At 38.8% G+C, this 15370-nt stretch overlaps 1 protein-coding gene across 4 annotated transcripts in view; it reads right to left on the bottom strand.

The window, feature by feature from the left end:
* Positions 1–15370, bottom strand: part of LOC127425396 (zinc finger transcription factor Trps1-like) — a 158933-nt gene that overhangs the window by 59462 nt on the left and 84101 nt on the right. The gene's annotated exons all lie outside the window — the stretch shown is intronic.

Genomic DNA, 15370 nt, shown 5'->3' on the forward strand with positions numbered 1-15370 from the left:
AGGCTGATGACAGTGGTGTCATCTGCAAACTTCAGGAGCTTGACAGAGGAGTTCTTGGCAATGCAGTCATTGGTGTAGAGGGAGAAGAGCTGTGGGGAGAGCACGCATCCCTGGGGGGCATCAGTGCTGATTGTACAGGTGCTAGAAGTGAGTTTCCCCTGTCTCACAAGCTGCTGCCTGACCATCAGAAAGCTGGTAATCCACTGACAAATAGACATGGGAACAGAGAGTTGGTGTAATTTATTCTAGAGTATAGCTGTTGAAAGCTGAACTGAAGTCCACAAAAAGGATCCTTGCACATGTCCCTGGTCTGTCCAGATGTTGCAGGATACGATGCAATCCTATGTTGACTGCATCATCCACAAACCTGTTTGCTCGATAAGCAAATTGAAGGGGATCTAGAAGGGTCCAGTGATGTTCTTCAGGTGGGCCAACACCAGTCTCTCAAATGATTTCATGACCACAGACGTCGGGGCAACAGGTCTGTAGTCATTAAGTCCTGTGATTTTTGGTTTCTTTGGGACAGGAATAATGATTGAGCGTTTGGAGCAGCATGGGACTTCACACTGCTCCAGTGATCTATTGAAGATCTGTGTGAAGATGGGGGCCAGCTAGTTAGCACAGAATCGAAGACACGCTGGTGAGACGCCATCTGGGCCTGAAGCCTTCCTCGTCTTTTGTTTCCGAAAGACGCGGCTCACATCAGCTTCACAGATCTTAAGTGCAGGTTGAGTAGCAGGAGGGGGGAGGAGGGGGGTTGCAGGAGGTGTTGGTGTTTGTGTGAAGGTCAGAGTGGGTGTGGGGTGTGAGACTGGGCCTTTCAAATCTGCAGTAGAACACATTCTGGTCGTCAGCCTGGTTCCCTACAGGGTTGGGGGTAGGAGTCCTGTAATTTGTGAGTTTTTTCATGCCACTCCACACTGATGCAGGGTCGTTAGCTGAAAAACTTGTTTTTCAGCATCTCAGAGTATCTCCTTTTTGCCACTCTGATTTCCCTGTTCAGTGTGTTCCAGGCCTGATTGTACAAGACTTTATCCCCACCCCTGTAAGCATCCTCTTTGGCCTGACGAAGCTGCCTGAGCTCTGCTGTAAACCACGGTTTGTCGTTGTTGAACTTTAAATAAGTCCTAGTACGAATGCACATATCCTCACAGAAACTGAAATATGATGTTACAGTATCTGTGAGCTCATCCAGGTCTGTGACTGCAGCCTCAAAAACACTCCAATCAGTGCAGTCAAAGCAGGCTTGTAGTTCCCGCTCTGCTTCATTGGTCCATCTCTTTACAGTCCTTACTATTCATTTCTGCCTGTAGGCTGGAAGATGATGAACCAGACAGTGATCAGAGTCCCAAAGCTGTTCTAGGGACAGAGCGATATGCATCCTTTATTGTTGTGTAACAATGATCCAGTATGTTCCTGTCTCTGGTGGGGCATGTGATGTGCTGTTTGTATTTGGGCAGTTCACGTGTGAGATATGCCTTGTTAAAATCCCCAAGAATAATAATAACTGAGTCTGGGTATTGTTGTTCCATGTCTGTGATTTGATCAGCCAGCTGTTGCAGCGCGGTGTTCAAACACGCGTTTGGCGCGATATACACACTCACCAGAATAAACGAGGAAAACTCACGTGGCAAGTAGAAAGGCTTACAGTTAATAAAGAGCACTTCCAAATTAGGACAGCACATCCTCTTTAACGTTGTTACATCTGTACACCAACTTTCACTGATATAAAAGCATGTTCCACCGCCTCTCGTTTTCCCTGTTAATTCCGTGATGCGATCCACTCTGAACAGCTGGAAGCCCGGCAGATGTAACGCGCTGTCCGGAATGGCTTCACTCAGCCAGGTTTCTGTGAAGCACAAGGCAGCAGAGGTTGAAAAGTCCTTGTTTGTGCAGGTGAGGAGATGTAGTTCGTCCGTTGTGTTAGGAAGAGAGCAGAGATTCGCTAAGTGAATACTCGGCAGCGCTGTTCGAAATCCGCACCGACGGAGTTTGACCAGCGCATCGGCTCGTCTCCCTCGACTGCGTCTCCTGAACAACAAAGCCACACCTCCAACTAAAATGTCTAGCAAAACGTCTGAATATTCAAAAACCAGGAAAAGATTGTCTGGTACATGTTGTTGAATGTCCAGCAGTTCGTCTCTGTTAAAACTGACTGGAAAAAGATTACTAAACACAGGACAAACAAACAAAAACAACAAAAGAACTGAGGAGCTCCACACCGAGGCAGCCATCCGCGGCACCACCATGATTAGGGAAATCAAATATGTCATCGTTTTCAGATATCACCGTTTTCCCTGTCCACATTACAACCGAAGATGGCGCTTTCAAATTTATCCACTTGAGAGAGCATTTTCCAAAAACTCTCTCAAGTTTCGCTGTCAAAAGTGCCATCTTAGTGTGGATGGAGGGCCAAAACGTTGGGAAAAGGGTGCATTTTTAAACGAAAATATATTAGTGTGGACATCAGGCATAAAGAATAAAATGCCTGATTGTAAATGCTTTGATTATCACTATGTAAATTCACTTCTGCCATGCTGTCACTCATATTTAATGTGGATGCATTTTTCTTTAACTGTGCATCAAAGAGTCATGTTGAACACTGCTTTTTAGTTTACCCTAAATCTGCACATCAATAGGATTATTCTTATTTGTAGTTTAAAAATACAAGTTAACACTTTTTGAAGATATGTTTATTTTTAATTTTAATAAATTTAGTTTGCCTGTGTAAAAACTTAACACCACAACGCTACAGTATAGTCTGCTATTGCCAGGGCGTTGCAATGTGGTTGCTAGTGTGTTATGTGTTGCTCTTAGTTGGTTACCTACTGGCCCAAGTCAAAAGAATCCACACAAAGTCTCTATTATATTCTGGTTCCTAGATATGGCCTTTTTTTAGTCCATCAGGCAAAAATCTTAAGTCTGAATACTAGCATACAAGCCAAGACAATTTAAGGTATCATTTATGTCCATTTATGTGAAGCTGTTTACAGTTAGGGGTTTGTCCCACTGATAAAAACTGTTGAATGGGTTGGTTGGAATGTATATTTAACATTTTTCTGGCATAGTTTTACTTAAACAATCCACTATGTATTTTTATGCACACCTCAATGGACCTCCACCCTATAGGAACATATCCACTTTCATCATACAGTATATTTACAATTGATTAAAAACCCAATAATAAAAGATGAATAAAGACAAGAAACAGAATAAAAACATTAAAGCTTATATATTTCACCTGATGAGTACAGACGCCCTTTAGAGGAATATATAAGAAAGAGGAGGCTTTTGACATGTCAAATGCATCCTCTGAAGAGTCAGACAGAGATAACTTTAAAATTAGAAAATAATATGTAATATATCCTGCTCAAGAGGCCCGACAAAGTCGGTATTTCACTCAAATACCCATAATGTCTCATGGTAAAGAGAACTCAGTATGTTCTGCCTGAAAGGGATGAGACACTAAAGAGGTTCCATTAGCTCAGTTTCAAAACCTAGTAAGCTGCCTATGGGGGCAGCATTTTTAAGGTATCATAAGCCCTTCCAAAAAATCTTAATTTTACTACCTCTTTTGGTCAAATTCTAAGGCCATGTCCAGACTAATACGTTTTAATAACCAGAGAGCATTTTCAAAAGTCTTCGGTTTCGTGGAGAAAAAAGTTGTTTCAGTGTAGATTAGAGGCAAAAACATAGCAATATCAATGCGTTTTCAACAGAACTCAGTGAAAACATAAATAAAAAACTGCGGACAAAGCGAGAGAAAAATGTATTTATAAATCATTGCATACCTAAAATTAAAATAGACTATTTTAATCACAATAAACTCACTGAGCACTTTATTAGGAAAACTATGGTCCTAATAATGTGCCCAACATTGTTTTCTGATGTTGTAGCCCATCTGCCTCAAGGTGTAACGTGTTGTGCATTCTAAGATGCTATTCTGCTCACTAAAATTGTACAGAGTGGTTATCTGAGTTCCCGTAGCTTTTCAGTCAGCTTGAACCAGTCTGGCCATTTTCCATTGACCTCTCTAACCAGCAAGGCGTTTCCGTCTGCAGAACTGTCGCTGGCATGGTCGAAATCACTGAGATCATATATTTTTTTTTTTTTTTTTCCATTCTGATGGTTGAAGTGAACTGAAGCTCCTTACCCGTATCTGCTTGATTTTATGCATTGCACTGCTGCCACACGATTGGCTGATTAGATAATCGCAAGAATAAGAAGGTGTACAGGTGTTCCTAATAAAATGCTCAGTGAGTGTATGTGTGTGCTATGTATTTTGTGCCTAAGAGGCTGATCATTAACCTAGCAACACGTTAATGGCAAAGTTGACTGGAATCAATTGCGAGTCGAGTCTCCTGTTCGGAGTGCTATTTGTGTGACGTACTTGCTCCCTATGTAGTGCATTTCAAATCAGTCACATATGAGGTTCCACTTCAGTTAGCACTTGAAAGGCAACAGCCTGTGTAGGCAGTAAGCAGTGAGGCACCTAACTAGGTTTTGGAGACACATTATATATCTCCCCACACAATAAAAGAGCATAGAGTCATGCTAAAGACATGCTAAATATTAAAATATGCATGAATTCATGCATCAATAAATGTGTGATAAATTAATCAGAATGAACGACTCGGTTGTGATGTACTGCAGTGGGCATTTTCTTTTTGACAATGTTATGAGTGAGTTTAAACACCTCCAGATCATAGCATGGGGAGAGAATGGCTTCATCTGATTTCTTAGGGGAATGTAAACAGCGTCTTCAACAGCTTGCCTCGTCTGGTATCAATCAAGTTCAGGCTTCATGACTAAATGCAGCTTTTCTGTGCTGATAAAATATGGCTGTAAGTTAATGTTGTGTGTGACAGTTGCGGTGTTTCTGGAAAAAAAAAATCAAGAAGAAAGAGACTGAATGGAAAGAGAGAGAGACATTGAGGAAAAGAAAGGAAGCAAGCAAGAAATAAACAGACAAGCAAAGTAAGATGGTTCTCAGTTAATTGGACACAGATAACAGAGACTATGGGCTTTGTGGAGTGGAAGAGAAAGAGAGAGAGAGAGAGAGAGAGAGATGTCTGAGTGAGCATGGAGATAGGAGTAATGAAAGCAGTCAAGGTCTTGGTGCTACTTGCCGCTCTTTGTACCCACTTTGAGCCCAACACCACTGGCCTGATAATCCACCGTTACCATGGCACTGGCCTTGAGGACTACCATAATTTCCCTCCTGCAGAATTTACCACTTTGCACAGACAAAAGTATGCTCTTTCTCTCCCTTATCATAATGATTTCTCCCTAAACGAGCCATACGCAAAAGAACGTTGGAAACGAGGGCTTGTCAACGACTGTTTTTGTTGTTTGGCCACATAACTGCACATCTTTGTGCGCTCTTTAAAACCTCAAGGGTAAAAACAGGAACAAGAGTGTGTAGATAGAGAGCAATGGAGGGAGGGAGGGAGGGATGGATACAGAGGAGAGCATGTAGGGAAGGAAGTTGGTGTCAAGAGAGAGGAAAGTCAACTTTATTTATCTAATTTATCTTTTATTCAACTCTTAGTGCGTGTTTTATTGCATATCATTTTTAAGTCTCTCCATTTAACTTTATTTTGTTTTCACTTGGGAGCTTGCAGGAAATGCATTTCACTGCCAGCAATCACTGCTCCATACTGTATGTATGTTCATTTGATTAAGAAAACCTTGAATGAGAGTGTGTAGGGAGAGAGAGAAAAAGACAGAGTATATAAAGAGGAAGGCCCTGTTTACACCTGGTATTTACATGCATCTCAAATGTGTCTCCAATAAGAAATTGTGATCAGATGTTATTGAAAAGGGGTCTCTGATCACTAAATAAAAAATAAAAAATAATCTGTCATGATTTCCTCATTTTGTTCCTAACCTTGTTCTTTTTTCACTAAACACAAAAGGAGATGTTTGGGGTTAGGGTTAGGGGAAAAAAGGGTTGTATGAAAAAAAAAAATAAATAAATAAAAAGATGCAATGAAAGTGAATGGTGACTGAGGCTAAAATTCGTCCTAACATTCAGGTTTGAAACAACATAAGTGTAGATAAATTATGACATAATTTTCATTTTTGGGTGTTTCTTCAAATTCGGCACTTGTGGTGTCATTTCCAACATAAAAAACAATTTAGCCTTTAATATTTTATAGGTTAGAGTAATTGTTTACCAAGTTAACAAAGTCATCAGTGAAGAGCATACCTGAGATGAAAGATGTGAAAAATGATGAAAATTGTATTTTTTATGAAAATATATAAAAATCAATGTAAATATCAATTTTGAGCAGAAAATTGTTATTGGTCATCATTTCTTGCTGTAATTTGGCCAAATTATGAAAAAAAAAAAAAAAAAAAAAAAAGAAGGGGGTGAAAATATTATTCAACTGTGTGAATTTAGGATACATAAAATGTTAGCTATGAGATTAGCCTTAGAAAGACAAGGGCCATTTAATTTCAAAACAATTTATGGGCCTCTCATGAAACATGAGCAGAACGAATTTGTGTGTAAATTGTTTGTAAAGCCGGTCTAATGTAAATTTTTGGATTCATGACATTTTTTGTATTTTCAAAATGTTAGTCCATACGAACAAAATTTACACCTGCTTCCGACCATGTGTAAATGGTGTGTAAGACATAAAAATGTGTTGTGTTCTTTCAGACAAACTGCCATGACCACATTTTGATAGAAGTGAAATTAAACAAGTAATGAAAAAAATTTACATAATTAAATTAGTGAAATTAACCTTAAAACTCTTTGCTGCTTGTATTTCTTTTTTTCAAAGTATAGTTTTTTTTACCAACTCTGCCAATTGTTTTTCCAGCAGAAGATCTTTACATGTTGTGAAAGATTCATGGAAAGGTGCGTTTTATAAAATAATGCCCTCTAACATGACTGGTTGGACATGAGCTCTATAATTTAGGTTTCATAATTTAGTATAGGCATCGGTAAATCATGTTCAGTTGATAATGTACGGTCAATTGTAATGCCGCAAAGCCCATAAATAAGCACATTGCGGGCAGGTGCATACACAATACAACGGGGAAATAAAAGAAAAAAGAAAAAAAAAAGCCCACACAATGTGGTATAGCCTGCAAATCTGTAATCTCTTACAACGTTTCGGTCAAAGACCTTCTTTATGCATTCTATCAAATTCTTTAAATATACAGGTGCATCTCAGTAAATTAGAATGTCGTGGAGAAGTTCATTTATTTCAGTAATTCAACTCAAATTGTGAAACTTGTGTATTAAATAAATTCAATGCACACAGACTGAAGTAGTTTAAGTCTTTGGTTCTTTTAATTGTGATGATTTTGGCTCACATTTAACAAAAACCCACCAATTCACTATCTCAAAAAATTAGAATACATCATAAGACCAATAAAAAAAACATTTTTAGTGAATTGTTGGCCTTCTGGAAAGTATGTTCATTTACTGTATATGTACTCAATACTTGGTAGGGTCTCCTTTTGCTTTAATTACTGCCTCAATTCGGCGTGGCATGGAGGTGATCAGTTTGTGGCACTGCTGAGGTGGTATGGAAGCCCAGGTTTCTTTGACAGTGGCCTTCAGCTCATCTGCATTTTTTGGTCTCTTGTTTCTCATTTTCCTCTTGACAATACCCCATAGATTCTCTATGGGGTTCAGGTCTGGTGAGTTTGCTGGCCAGTCAAGCACACCAACACCATGGTCATTTAACCAACTTTTGGTGCTTTTGGCAGTGTGGGCAGGTGCCAAATCCTGCTGGAAAATGAAATCAGCATCTTTAAAAAGCTGGTCAGCAGAAGGAAGCATGAAGTGCTCCAAAATGTCTTGGTAAACGGGTGCAGTGACTTTGGTTTTCAAAAAACACAATGGACCAACACCAGCAGATGACATTGCACCCCAAATCATCACAGACTGTGGAAACTTAACACTGGACTTCAAGCAACTTGGGCTATGAGCTTCTCCACCCTTCCTCCAGACTCTAGGACCTTGGTTTCCAAATGAAATACAAAACTTGCTCTCATCTGAAAAGAGGACTTTGGACCACTGGGCAACAGTCCAGTTCTTCTTCTCCTTAGCCCAGGTAAGACGCCTCTGACGTTGTCTGTGGTTCAGAAGTGGCTTAACAAGAGGAATACGACAACTGTAGCCAAATTCCTTGACACATCTGTGTGTGGTGGCTCTTGATGCCTTGACCCCAGCCTCAGTCCATTCCTTGTGAAGTTCACCCAAATTCTTGAATCGATTTTGCTTGACAATCATAAGGCTGCGGTTCTCTGGGTTGGTTGTGCATCTTTTTCTTCCACACTTTTTCCTTCCACTCAACTTTCTGTTAACATGCTTGGATACAGCACTCTGTGAACAGCCAGCTTCTTTGGCAATGAATGTTTGTGGCTTACCCTCCTTGTGAAGGGTGTCAATGATTGTCTTCTGGACAACTGTCAGATCAGCAGTCTTCCCCATGATTGTGTAGCCTAGTGAACCAAACTGAGAGACCATTTTGAAGGCTCAGGAAACCTTTGCAGGTGTTTTGAGTTGATTAGCTGATTGGCATGTCACCATATTCTAATTTTTTGAGATAGTGAATTGGTGGGTTTTTGTTAAATGTGAGCCAAAATCATCACAATTAAAAGAACCAAAGACTTAAACTACTTCAGTCTGTGTGCATTGAATTTATTTAATACACGAGTTTCACAATTTGAGTTGAATTACTGAAATAAATGAACTTTTCCACGACATTCTAATTTATTGAGATGCACCTGTATTTCTTGTTGCAAGGGAAGTATATCACAGTTACAGTTTAACTAAATCAATATTTTACATTGTGAATGCACTCCATTTAAAAAAATATATATTACTGTTCGCACAGATGTTAAAAGATTTCCATTCTCATTTACTAGTGAGTCTGAAGCCTTCCTTATATGACGTTTTCATGGGTGTATTATGATAATTGTGAATGAACGTGCACACGCACTCTATTTACGAATGTTTGGAACATATACACGTTTTACTAACAATTCTGGAGAATACGAAGCGTTCCTTCAGAAAGTTTTCAGAAAGCTCCATTTTACGTGTAAATCACTCCCAATTTTTTTCAGATATTTACGAAATGAGGCCCTTTAATTATTTTTATTTTTTTTTAGATATATAATTTTCATGATTTTCAGATGTGGTGTAATTGACACTGTAGTAGGAATTTCCATGATTTTCAGAAAAAAAGAAAAAAGACAAAAATGACAAATCTCCTGTGTTGTATGTACATACACTGTTTTGACATAGCTAGTAGACAAATTCGAAAAATTATTAAGAGTGGGAAAAATTGAATGCAACTTTTAGAAGTCCACAGTGCTAAAAGTGCCTGAAGTTGAAGCAGCACCCATTTAGGTGAACTAACCCTTTAGGCACTCAGAAGTGAAAACTGTATTTTGCTGCAGTTTAAAGATTTGTTAAAATTCTTTAATGTAAATAATAAGGTGAGAATGATTGTATAGACAGGAAAGATTGTGTACAATCTAGATGTGGGGAATTCCATGAAAATGTCAACCATACCATGGAAAAATGGCGATTTCAATCTTATTTCAATTCATCATGCAGCCTTGATGGGTATTATAACATAATATAATATGTCTTAGAGGTCAAAGTCTGCAGGTTTCAAAGTGTTTTGGATAGTTTTCCCTCATGATGTAATTGCTGCTTTCACAACTGTCACGTCTGTAACAAAGAGATGTCACTTCCCGATCTGAACTGGAAAAATACTTTTCTGAAACTTTTCTGATGTCTGGACTCTATCTGCAGGGGTCTATGATTATACATATACATTTTTTGATACACAGGTAATTAGTATTTTATATACAAAGTAAATTTTTCACTGCAAATGTCACATCCATGTGCAGAAAATGATCACCGCTACATTTTGATCTATCAAAATCCAGGACACACCAAACTGGAAAACACCAAGTACATCCATAAGGTGGCTTCTGCAAGCCATCACATAGCTGATCTCCTGATGCGGACACAAGCCTATCTCTGGGGAGCTGGAGAGATCTGCGTCTAAAGCTAGAAGAGCCTCATCTTATTCTGTGCCTGTGCTGACCTGTGGTTCCCAATCGAGAGCATAACAGAACTACTAGAGGATGACTCACTGACCCCCGGGCCCCCTGGGGAAGAGTGGGCACATGCCACATTAAGGCTGAGACAGATACTGAAGAGAAAGAACAGGACTGAGACAGTTTGATGACTCGTGGAGGTTAGAGAGATAACGGACGGAAAATGTAACCATTAGCACTGACTGTTATCGGAAAAAAGCAACAACGTTTGCCTGTGTCTACAAGAAAAAAAAAAGACAAATAAATCTGCTGCTAAATCCAGAAAAGAAAAGAAAACGAATAAACTGAATAAATAAATAAATAAATAAATAACAAACAATGTTCGGCAACATCCCCTCAGAAAATCAGTTCATAATTTACATGTTTTGCTGTGCTGCCTAAATTCAGTTCTTACACATCATAGTGTATTAGGAGACACACACAGACACGATTCCACAAACCAGACTGTTTCATCTGTCAGGCATACATGAATAATAAATCGCAGCATACCTTTCCTGGTGAAAAATCTTTCATTAATGATGTTCAGCTTTTTTTCTCACTTATTTCTTTTTGCAAACAATTTATAACCCTTGCTTTCTGAACAAAAGGCATGTTCTGCCATTTTGGGAGGAAATCTGGTCTACTTGAGTACCCAGAAATAGCCAGAAGGGCCCCTGTGGTGTTTTCTGAAGAGACCGAGGGCAGCGACACAGCTGCTAATCAATAGCAGTCACAAGGTTTAAAAGGCTACAATCGGCAGAGTAACTTTGACCACAGAGTTCAGATAAAATGGAACCTTTTGTTTGAGATTTATCAGTGGATAGTATGCGTCTGTGACCTCCAGTCAGTTTTCCAAGCAGGACATCTGTTGTGAGTTAGCATTGAGAAAAGGGAGATGAGGATTGGAGATGAGGATTAATCCTAATTTCATTTCAGGATTTGCTCTGCTTTCCAGGCTTTCTCCCTTTTGTGGAGAGCAATGAGGAACTTGAAGAACTCTTCAGGTAGACTTCAATTTCAAATATGTTTTTGAGAAACAAAAAAGAAGGGAGGACTTTTGAATGCTTTAAGTGTCCCTAAAGTGTCCTTTTCAAGTGTGCAGTTGTTATGGATGGCTTCTGGAGGTATTTTTCATCTGAAAAAGGCCAGGGAGATCAAAGTGCAGCAGGCAGAATGGCTGCCAATGCTGAACCTCCTTTCTACAACAATGAAGTTAAAAATAAATACCCAATGACCAGGAGGGGCTGAGAAAAACTGGACTTATTTTTTCCGGATGCCGGATTTGCTATGGGTCTCATTAACTCTGCAAGTAGTCGAGGTTTTACAGAAACGCACAATCACACATTTCAAGACTTATCTATGATGTAAAATATCATAAAAATATCTCTAAACTTTATACGTGCAAAAGAAAGATAAATCATGCTGAAACAGCAATTTGCAAGCTGAGCAGGAAGTTATGCTTGTACAAATAGTCTGCGGTAGTTCAGGCCTACAGGCCAAGCTCCGCAAACACAGAGGAAGCTTAACATCTGTAGCCATGAACAACCTGTTTATGAAAACACACAAATTCCTAATTAGGCCTCTATAAAAGTGAATATGAGCACCATGTTTTTGAAGTTTCCTACTTTCCAAAGCAGAGCTTATCCAGCAGAGAAGGAATCCTGAGAATTGTGCACAAATTTTTTGAGGAATGGCTTTTATTTTTTTAGTTAACTGCATTAGTAAACATGAACTATCCTTTAACAAAATTAATTAATCTTGGGTAATGTAAATTTCTACATATGCTAATACATAACATTATCACTTGCATGTTAACATTAGTTAATGTACAATGAACAATAGTATATTTATAAATGAACATTTAAATGATCAAGATTAGTAAATGCTGCGAAAGATCATTTTTTATTATTAATGCATTATACCTAATGCATTAACTAATGTTATCACATGGGCCTGTGAAATACTGAATTCTGATTGGTCAGTGGCACCATCTAACAGTCTGGTATTTTTAAGACATCCGGGTATTGCGAGTCATCTTTCCTACTTCTGTGTGATTTCTACAATTAAGTTAATAAAATAATTTCAACTCAAATCAATGTTTCATGTCCATGTATTTATTTATTTGGAAAGTAGTTTTGTGATAAGCTGGATAATGACCAGTCAGACGGTTATTATTTACTATATAAACACCAACAGATCTCAGACGCAAACCGGAGGTGGAATTAAGCTGTTCAGCGATTTCTTACATCCCACATAATTACATAATTTCAACGCAAATCAGTGTTTAATGTCCATTTATTTATTTAATTGGCAAGGTGTCTTGTAATAAGCTGGTTAATGAGGAGCAAGCCAGTTGTTATCACAAAATAAATCCCATCAGGGTGATACAAGATGTCTCTGACTTGCCTCGGGATCCTGATCACTCTGTCAGGGTTTTTATTTTGCCATAACAACCGGCTGACTGTACGTTATCCCTCCACTTCACGTCGAGGTCCTGATCATCCTGCCAGGGTTTATTTAGCAAAAATAACCGGCTGACTGTACATTATACCTTACTTAACGAATACAACTTAACTGGAAAGTGTTACCATCATTTGTAATGAAATTTTTTTGATTAAACTAGAAGAGAATGCAATTCCCCTACACCCTATCTGTACAGAGATGTATCAGATGATGAAAATACCATGGTTCTTTGATGTATACCATGGTGCTGAATAATTACCATTTCCATGTTTATGGTATTTATATGGTACTCCAAGGTACTTCAAAAAACTACTATGGTATTACCAAGGTCCATGTCAAGAAAAACATGTTTTAACCATGGTACAATATCAAAAATCCATGTGAATACCAAGGTATTTTTTAAGTGTACACTAATAAATCTATTTCAGTTCCTCAAATATTGTTAATTGTGTAAATTAATTACGCCATGGACACGATAAACAAGCGTAAAATGCAAAAGACAGAAGGAGAACATCACCATTAAGGAAAACTTGTGTCTATTGTAATGTTTTTTTGTGTGCCTATGACAGGCCAATGCACTATATAAACCACTGTCTACCCTTCAATTTTAATTTCCAACAATATGTGCAAGAAAAGTATGCTGACATTCTCTCTCTCTCTCTCTCTCTATCCTCCCAGTCTTTCAAAGGTGAGGGCATAAGTTCTGCTTGGTCAGCCAAGAGTGTTGCCACGTCACATATCGCACTGCCAGTGTCATGGATTTCAGGGTTTCTATGGCAGCAGTGGTTAATTCCCTGAGCCCTGCATGGTCTCTTTCTCATCAGCCTTCCTCTCTTTCTCTCTTTAAAAAAAAAAAAAAAAAAAAGCTTGGCCAGGCCCTTAGCCAAAAGCCTGGGAGATAAGCTGCTAATAGGAAACAATCTACAGCTAATGCACACATTCCTCAGTGTAAGCATCTTTTAATAACAAAAACAGAGTGCTTCCCCTGTTCTCTTTTTCTTTCCCTCTTCTCCTGTCTCCATGGCCCCTTTTTAAACAAAGCTGTGGAGTGAGTGAGATAGTGGGAGAGGAGGAAGAAAGATGAAAAAAAGCTGCATTCTGATTCACAGGATCCCAACACATTGTTCACTGCTCCCTACACACTGTGCAGGCAATTTGTCAAACTCGAAACCCCTAAATGTAGTGATACATGACTGATGATATGTAGTAAGTAAAAAAAATCCCTCAAGTTGTTCCAATCCCGAATGACTTTCTACCATGGAATACAAAAGGAGATGTCAGGCAGAATGACTCAGTCACCATTCACTTTCATAGTATGGAGGAAAAGAAAAGTGAATGGTGACTGAGTTTAACATTCTGTCTACCAACAAGTCTATAGGTTTTGAACAGCATGAGGGTGAGTAAATGACAAAATTTTCATTTTTGGGTGAACTATTCCATTAAGAGGGCCTCGTACTCCTTCAAGTCCACTTTGTAGGGTATGATCAAGCAATTAGAATGTACTCAAACAGAGAAAGGTCATTTTTCTGTTGTTACAGAGAGAGAGATAGAGAGAGAGAGAGAGAGAGAGAGGGGGAGGAACGGCAAAGCACGCAGAGAGAAAGGGCGAGAAGACAATCAGAGCGTGCTGCTACCTGAAGAGGAGTCTCCCTAGCCCAGAGGCTGCGAGTGATTAAATGATTACAGAGGGAAATGAGAGAGAGAGAGAAAGAGAAACGAGTGTAGAGCAGGCAGCAATCTGCAACAAATGGGCAGAAAGTTAAGCCGCCGGCATACGCACACACGTATGTGCTTCACGCTGGCTTGTTTGTTTGATGCCCCGCTGCCACGTTTCTCTTCCAGATACTGGGAGCGATCCCAGAAGCCGCCGCTACACAGCATGAGAGAGACCCAAAAAACATGTCTCGCGAAATCTGAACCTAAATAGTCTCAGCCTAAGATGTTACGTACACAAACTGCTCACTGTTTGTTCACTAACCGCCTACTGCATATAGCATACAAAATTGGAAAAAAATTATTCTCGATCAAGTAAGTGCTAATCTGATTGGCTGGTCTGCAAGAACTTCAGCAACTAAGAGCACATAGAGGTTTTTTAATCAGTCCACCTGCAAAAAAAAAAGGTACCAGTTTTATTCAATGAGAGCATTGGAGGATGAAATAATCACTGGATTTGCCAAAGTCAGGTTAGTGACATCAAATCTTTCATAGATTTTCAGAGTTTTGTTTGAGGTCATCTTTTATAAAGCACAGGAGGTTCACCCACTTTTTCAGCCGTCTTGGTTCCGGAAGTATTTTTCCCATTCATTTTTTCAACAGTGATTTAATAAGTCTTCATAAAAGTGTTCTAAGCCATGAACCAAACCAACCAGCTCCGAGGTGAATCACAACATTATATACTTTGAATTAAAGCAAAGAATATTTGGAAATCGGATAAGAAGACAACCGTACAAGACTGTGCACTTAACAACTTTAAAATGAACTACAATCCCATGAAGCTTTGTGAATGATGTAATCGAATTTGAAAACAATGCATGGAAATATATAAAACTATTTTAATAAATTGGTAATTAAGTAAAGAAACAGGACAAATAAGTATAGAAACAATAAATACAAAAGTATATTGCAAAATGTTCAGATATACAGTACTGTGCAAAAGTCATAGCCACATGTTTCACATTGGCATTTGTCTTTAAATTGTTATTTATTTCTTCAGCTTTAGTGTGTCAAAAGGAAATATAAATGTTAGACTCCCAAACATTACTTTTGCAAATAGAAAAGATTAGAATAGAAGAACAGGGAGCCCTGCAACAGATGACATGGCCTCCACTTA

The sequence above is a fragment of the Myxocyprinus asiaticus genome, chromosome 34 (assembly GCF_019703515.2).
Source record: "Myxocyprinus asiaticus isolate MX2 ecotype Aquarium Trade chromosome 34, UBuf_Myxa_2, whole genome shotgun sequence".
Classification (NCBI taxonomy): domain Eukaryota; kingdom Metazoa; phylum Chordata; class Actinopteri; order Cypriniformes; family Catostomidae; genus Myxocyprinus; species Myxocyprinus asiaticus.